Source organism: Mandrillus leucophaeus, unplaced genomic scaffold (assembly GCF_000951045.1).
Source record: "Mandrillus leucophaeus isolate KB7577 unplaced genomic scaffold, Mleu.le_1.0 Scaffold3, whole genome shotgun sequence".
Classification (NCBI taxonomy): domain Eukaryota; kingdom Metazoa; phylum Chordata; class Mammalia; order Primates; family Cercopithecidae; genus Mandrillus; species Mandrillus leucophaeus.
The window spans coordinates 8903261-8910952 of NW_012103142.1; positions in this window are offsets into that span (position 1 = coordinate 8903261).

Here is a 7692-nt window from a genome sequence, read left to right on the forward strand (position 1 = left end):
ATATATATATATATATATACACACACACACACACACACACATAACATTATTAGCTAGATTAATAAAGAAAAAAGAGAAGATCCAAAAAACACAACCAGAAATGAAAAAGGGGACATTACCACCAACCCCACAGAAATACAAAAAACCCTCAGGGACTACTACAAACACCACTATGCACACAAGCTAGAAAACGTAGAAGAAATGAATACATTCCTGGAAACATACAACCTCCCAACACTGAACTGGGAAGAAATTGAATTCTTGAACAGAATAATATATTCCTAAATTGAATCAGTAACAAAAGGCCAACCAACCAGAAAAAGCCCAGGACCAGATGGATTCACAGACAAATTCTAAGAGATGTATTAATATAAAGAAGAGTTGGTACCATTCCTATTGAAACTATTCCAAAAAGTTGACTAGGGACTCCTCCCTAACTCATACTATGAGGCCAGCATCATCCTGATACCAAAAGCTGGCAAAGACACAACAAAAAAAGAAAGCTTCAGACCAACATCCTTGACAAACATAGATTCAAAAATCCTCAACAACATATTAGTAAACCAAATCCAGCAGCACATCAAAAAGCTAATCTACCATGAACAAGTAGGCTTCAACCCTGGGATGTAATGTTGATTCAATATATGCAAGTCAATAAATGTGATTCATCACATACATAGAACTAAAAAAAAAACCACATGATCCTCTCAATAGATGCAGAATTTTGATAAAATTCAGCATTGCTTTATGGTAAAAACCCTCAACAAACTCAGCATTGAAGGAATACCTCAAAATAATAAGGACCATCTATGACAAACTCACAGCTAACATCATACTGAATGGGCAAAAGCTTGAAGCATTCCCCTGGAGAACCAGAAAAAGATACGGATGCCCTCTCTCACCACTTCTATTTAACATAGTACTGGAAGTCCTAACCAAAATAATCAGGCAAAAGAAAGAAATAAAAGTCATCCAAACAGGAATAAAGGAAGTCAAACTATTTCTCTTCACAGATTATATGATTCTATGCCTAGAAAAACCTATTGTCTCTGCCCCAAAGCACTTTGATCTGATAAACAACTTTAACAAAGTTTCAGGACACAAAATCAATGTGCAAAAATCAGTATCATTTCTATGCACCAACAATTTCCAAGCTAAGCACCAAATCAAGGACACAATCCCATTGACAATAGCCACGAAAGGAACGAAATACCTAGGAATACAGCTATCCAGGGAAGTGAAAGATCTCCACAAAAGAATTACATAATGCTGCTCAAATAAATGAGAGACGACACGAACAAATGGAGAAACATTCCATGTTTGTGAATAGGAAGAGTCAATATTGTCAAAATGGCCACACTACCCAAAGCAACTTACAGATTCAATGTTATCCCCACCAAACTACCAATAACATTTCTCACAGAATTAGAAAAAACCATTTTAAAATCCACATAGAACCAAAAAGCTTGAATAGCCAAGACAATCTTAAGCAAAAAGATTAAAGTTGGAGGCATCACATTACCCAACTTTGAACTATACCACAAGGCTACAGTAACCAAAACAGCATGGTGCTGGTACAAAAACAGACACATAGACAAACGGAAAATACAGAGCCCAGAAATAAAGCCACATACCTACAACCAACTGATCCTTGACAAAGTCGATAAAAACAAGCAATGGGAAAAATCCATTTGGCTAGCTAATTACCCTAGCATCATTTATTGCACCACTTATTTATTCAATAAGTGATGATGAGGTAATTGGCTAGCCATATGCAGAAGACTGAAACTGAGCTGCCTCCCTTACACCATATACAAAAAAATCAACTCAAGATGGATTAAAGACTTAAATGTAAAACCTGAAATTACAAAAACCCTGAAGATAACCTCGGAAATAACATTCTCAATATAGGACCCAGCAAAGACCCAGCATTTTCATGGCAAAAATGCCACAAGCAATTGCAACAAAAACAAAAATTGACAAATGGGACCTCATTAAACTAAAGAGCTTCTGCCCAGCAAAAGAAACTATCAACAGAATAAATAGACAACCTACAGAATGTGAGAAAATATGTGCAAGCCATGTGCCTGACAAAGATTTAATATCCAGAATCTATAAGGAACTTAAACAAATTTACAAGCAAAAAACAAACAGCCCCACAAAAAAGTGGGCAAAGGATATGAACAATCAATTTTCAAAAGAAGACATACACATAACCAACAAGCATATGAAAAAATACTCAACATCACTAATCATTAGAGCAATGCAAATCAAAACCACAGTGAGACACCATCTCACACTAGTCAGAATGGCTATTATTAAAAACTCAAAAAATAAAAGATGCTGGAGAGGTTGCAGAGAAAAGAGAATGCTTATAAACTGCTGGTGGGAATGTAAGTTAGTTCAACCGCTGTGGAAAATGGTTTGGTGATTTCTCAAAGAACTTAAAATAGAACTACTATTCAACTCAGCGATCCCATTATTCAGTATAAGCCCCTAAAAATATAAACCGCTCTACCATAAAGATGCATGCACACATATGTTCACTGAAGCACTATTCACAATAGCAAAGACATGGAATCAATGCAAATGTCCATCAATGATAGACTAGATAAAGAAAATGTCGTGTATATACATCATGGAATACTATGCAGCCATAAAAAGAACAAGATGATGTCCTTTGTAGCAACATGGATGGAGCTGGAGCCCATCATGCTAAACTAACTAATGGAAAAACAGAAAACCAAATACCTCATGTTCTCACTAATAAGTGAGAACTAAACATTGAGTACGTATGGACACAAAGAAGGGAATAACAGATACCTAAACACTGTGCTTATTACCAGGGTGATGAAATAATCTGTATACCAAATTCCTGTGGCATGCAATTTACCTATATAACAAACCTGCACATGTATTTCTGAACCTAAATAAAAGTTACTTTTTAAGGGAATAAAATTAAGCCCTTACAGTTTAAAAACATATATATTATATATATAATGCTTCATGAATTTGCATGTCATCCTTGCAAAGGGGCAATACTATTCTTCTGTATCATTCCAATTTTAGTATACGTGCTGCCAAAGTGAGCACAAGACTATTAAGGTGAGGTCATGGGGATCTTCCCTTATGAATGGATTAATGCTAGTATTGGGGAACTGGATTAGTTATTGCAGGAATGGGTTCCTGACAAAAGGATGGTGATATGGTTTGGCTCTGTGTCCCCACTCAAATCTCATGATGAATTGTAATTCCCAATGTTGGGGGAGGGACCTGGTGGAAGGTGGTTGGATCATGGCAGAGGATTTTCCCTTGGCTGTTCTCATGTTGGTGAGTGAGTTCTCATGAAATATGATGGTTTAAAAGTGTGTGTGGCACTTCCCCTCTCACTCACTCTGTCTCCTGCTGCCGTGCGAAGACGTGCTTGTTTCTCCTTCACCCTTCTGCCACGATTGTAAGTTTCCGGAGGCCTCCCCAGACATGCCTCCTGTTCAGTCTGCAGAACCAGAGCCAATTAAACCTCTTTTTTCCATAAATTACCCAGTCTCCAATCTTTATAGCAATGTGACAATGAACTAATACAGATGGATTTGGTTATCTCTTCCTCTGGATAGGTTGGTTCCTCCCAACCCTTCCTCCTTCTGCCATGGGATGATTCCAAAAGAAAGCCATGATCTGATGAAAGCCATGATCTGATGTGCCCCCTTTGTCTTGGACTTTTCATCCCCAGAACTATAAGCCAAATAAATTACCTACCTTTATAAATTTTTAAAAAGATTGGTGAAAGAAATTTTTTAAATAACTGAATAAATTGAAAAACACTCCTTGTTCATGGATTGTAAGACTTAATATTGCTTCAATGACAATATTCCCCAACTTGATCTACAGATTAAATGCAGTTCCTATCAAAATTCACTTTCTGTAGAGACTGACAACATGCACTGGCATAAATATAAAAATATAAATCAATGGAATAGAATTTATGGTCCAGAAATAAGCCTATACATTTATGGTTGACTAATTTTTGATAGGGGTACCAAAATAATTCAATGGGGAAAGGACAGTCTTTCAACAGTTGGTTTAGGACAACTATATGTGAACATCTGAATAAACTTAGACACCTACTTCACACCATATATAAAATTAACTCAAAATAGATCAAAGATCTAATGTAAAAGTTAAAACTATAAAACTCTAGGACAAAAAAATACAGGAATAAATCTTTGTAACCTTGGATTAAGCAACAGTTTCTTAGATATGACACCTAAAGTAACCAAAGAAAGAAAAAAATTGGACTTAATCAAAATTAAAAACTTTCATGCTGCAAAATTTTACCATCATGAGAGTAAAAGGACAACTCACAGAATAAAAGAAAATATTTACAAGTCATATATCTGATAAAGGTCTGGTATCCAAAATATGAAAAGAACTCTAACCAACCAACAATAAAAAGACAAATAACCTCATTTGAAAATGGGTTTCCCAAAGGAGATATACAAGTGGCCAATAACCATTGTTCTTGAGTCATTCCTATTCAACGAATGTTTAAGGTAAATGTTTAATAACCAGCTCTTTAAAAGGTTCCCTGATTTGTAGTGACTGCCAATTTCTGTGGTGTAAATACTCTCACATGGTTGATTTCAAGCTAGCAACATGGCACCACTGGATGTGGAGTTGGAACGAGAGGCTTGCAAACAATTTTTGTGAGCCAGTGCAAGCTGGCTCCAACTCTTCACTTCTTATAATAATTTAAAATTTCATTTTGGTTATATGAACTCTTCCTGATGCCCATGTTTGGTGATTTTTCATTCAGGAGCATTCATGCTCTATTAGCTAACTAATCTTACTTGTTTTGTGTGACTAGTCCTTACTTCCTAGTAGCATTTTGCCACTGAAAGATAGTGAAGTTGGCTTTGCAAGTCCAGATTATGAACTGAGTGGGGAATAGTGAGCAGTGTACTCTGTAAGCCTTTCATGTCACTTCAGGTCTTTCATGTCACATCAGGTCCACCTGAAGTGATGACTCAATGCATGTTAATAAGCAGGAATCTCCACTGAACAAACTCATTTTGCATTCACTACTCATAGCAATAGAAATTCTAGTAATGTAAGTGGAATATAACATAAATTTATAAGTGAACTTTGAAAATTGTTTGTTATTAACTTTGACACAACTGCAAATTGGTATTCAAGTTAATGGCAAAGACCAAACCAAACCAAACCAAACAAAAATTAGCATATACAATCTTCACGTGCACTTTCAGTTGTATCCAATTCAACTTTAACTTTACTCTGTCATTTTCTATTGTGTCTTGATATGAAAATAAATTAGATTTCCCCCTTTCATGAGCTTTTTTCTTGTTTGTTAAAAACATTTAAAAAAATTTTCAAAACAGTGTATCATATGTTATCTTGCCATCCTATATTTTGATTATACTTTTGTTGAAAATATGATAACTTTAGGGCTGTTCACAAATCTTCAGCCACTCCTCATTCCTGCCCATTTCTTTGCACTGCCTTGCACCCTTTGCAGGTAGGTATGGCCTTAGGATTTGTTTTGGTCAGGGAAATTCTGAGCAGAAATACACATCGCTTAGAGCAAGGCTTTAAGAAACATCACAGAATGCCCTGTGTTTCCTTTTTCTCTACAGTGGCTTTAGAAGTTTCTATCAGTGGGATCCCAAAATGTCTTTGATGAGCAGAGCTTTAATGGCCCATTTGCATCAGAATTGAGGTATAAGTGAGAAGTAAATTTTTGTTGGCCTAAGCCATTGAGATAGGGTGAGAAGTGAGGGGGAAGGTTATTCTTGCAGCACAATCTAGCCCCGTCTAACAAGTACAATAATTAAATCTTGTTCAAACATTTGATAAGATAATGCCCACAATAGATTTGTTTCATAGGTATGAGTAAATTCAAAGGTATGAAACGCACAGGAATGGTATGAGAACTATGCATATTCTTTTTCATTCTTAGCCCAAATATCTTGGCATTTATTTTACATTGTATTTATCCAGAGTATTCTCCCTGTTAGTTTTACCTTAACAATATACCTGTACACTGAAAAAACAAATTTCTGTTCTAGCCTCAGGAAGACTTTAGGGAGGGTATCTAATAACTTTAGAGAGAACTTCATGTGATAAATGAGAGAGTATAGACAAGAACAAATTTTCAAAGTTTTATCTAAAATTCTCTTCCTTCTTTATTCCATTGGTTGAAATCACATATGTGTTTTATATATGCATGTATGTATGATAGATATTAGATCTTTAACTTAGATTTAGTCCCTAATATATACTAGTATTGTTTTTTTTAGCTACATCCATTTTAATGAGCTCCAGTTTCTCAAAAATATTTAGATAGGAGTATTTCTTATCCCAAAGTCCGAAAAGTTTGCTAATAATATCCTAAAGTAAGACTAGATTATTATCAACAATTGATTTGAGTATGTTAAGACTTATTATAGAAATATTATGCGTTTAAAACTTGACCAAGTCATGCATAATGATTACGCTAGGTCCACATAGTTTTCAATTTTATATGGATTAGAAGACCCAATTTTATTTTATTTTATTTTATTTTATTTTATTTTATTTTATTTTATTTTTATTTCTATTTTTTTTTAGACCGAGTCTCATTCTGTCACCCAGGCTGGAGTGCAGTGGCACAATCTTGGCTCACTGCAACCTCCGCCTCCAGGGTTCAAGCAATTCTCCTTCCTCAGCCTCCCAAGTAGCTGAGATTACAGCCATGTACCACCACGCCCAGCTAATTTTTGTATCTCTAGTAGAAACGTGGTTTCGCCATGTTGGCCAGGATGTTCTCCAACTCCTGACCTCATGTGATCCACCCGCCTCGGCCTCCCAAAGTGCTGGGATTACAGGCGCGTGCCACCGCGCCCAGCCAACAGACCCAATTATACAGACATCAGCTACTTATACAATAATCAGTTTAATCATGGTAATTCGAAACTATGAAATAATTATATCATAAACCCTTAGCCATTTAAGTTTTGTAGGGGGAAATGCCATTCATTCCACAGTAAGTGCACTATTATTTAAAAAAAAAAAGAAAGAAAGAAAAGAAAAGAAAAGAAAGAAAGAAACACAAAGTTGTTTTTTTTTTTTTTTTCTTTTTTGAGACAGAGTCTGGCTCTGTCGCCCAGGCTGGAGTGCAGTGGCAAGGTCTCAGCTCCCGGCAACCTCCGCCTTTTTGGCTCAAGTGATTCTCGTGCCTCAGCCTCCTGTGAGTAGCTGGGATTACAGGCTCTCGCCATCACACCCGGCTAATTTTTTGTGTGTTTTTAGTAGAGACGGGGTTTCATCATGTTGGCCAGGCTGGTCTTCGAACTCCTGACCTCAAGCGTTCCACCCGCCTCAGCATTCCAAAGTGCTGGGATTACAGGTGTGAGCCACCACGCCTGGCCTACACAACGTTACTTTTTAAAGACAAAAGTAAACAAAAAATTAGTTTTAAAATTTCTGAACTCAGATTTTTTTTTTTTTTTTTTTTTTTTGTCCTAAAACAAAACCAACCAGCAAAACGCTCAGGCTCCAACCTTTTATAAATCCAAAGTCACCACCAGAGGGAGCAATTCACCTGGTTTATCTCTGATTTCGCGCCTATAATTTCTTAAGTAAGGCCTAGGGGACGGTAGTTTTTAGACACCTTACGCTCAGATCTCAATATTCAAA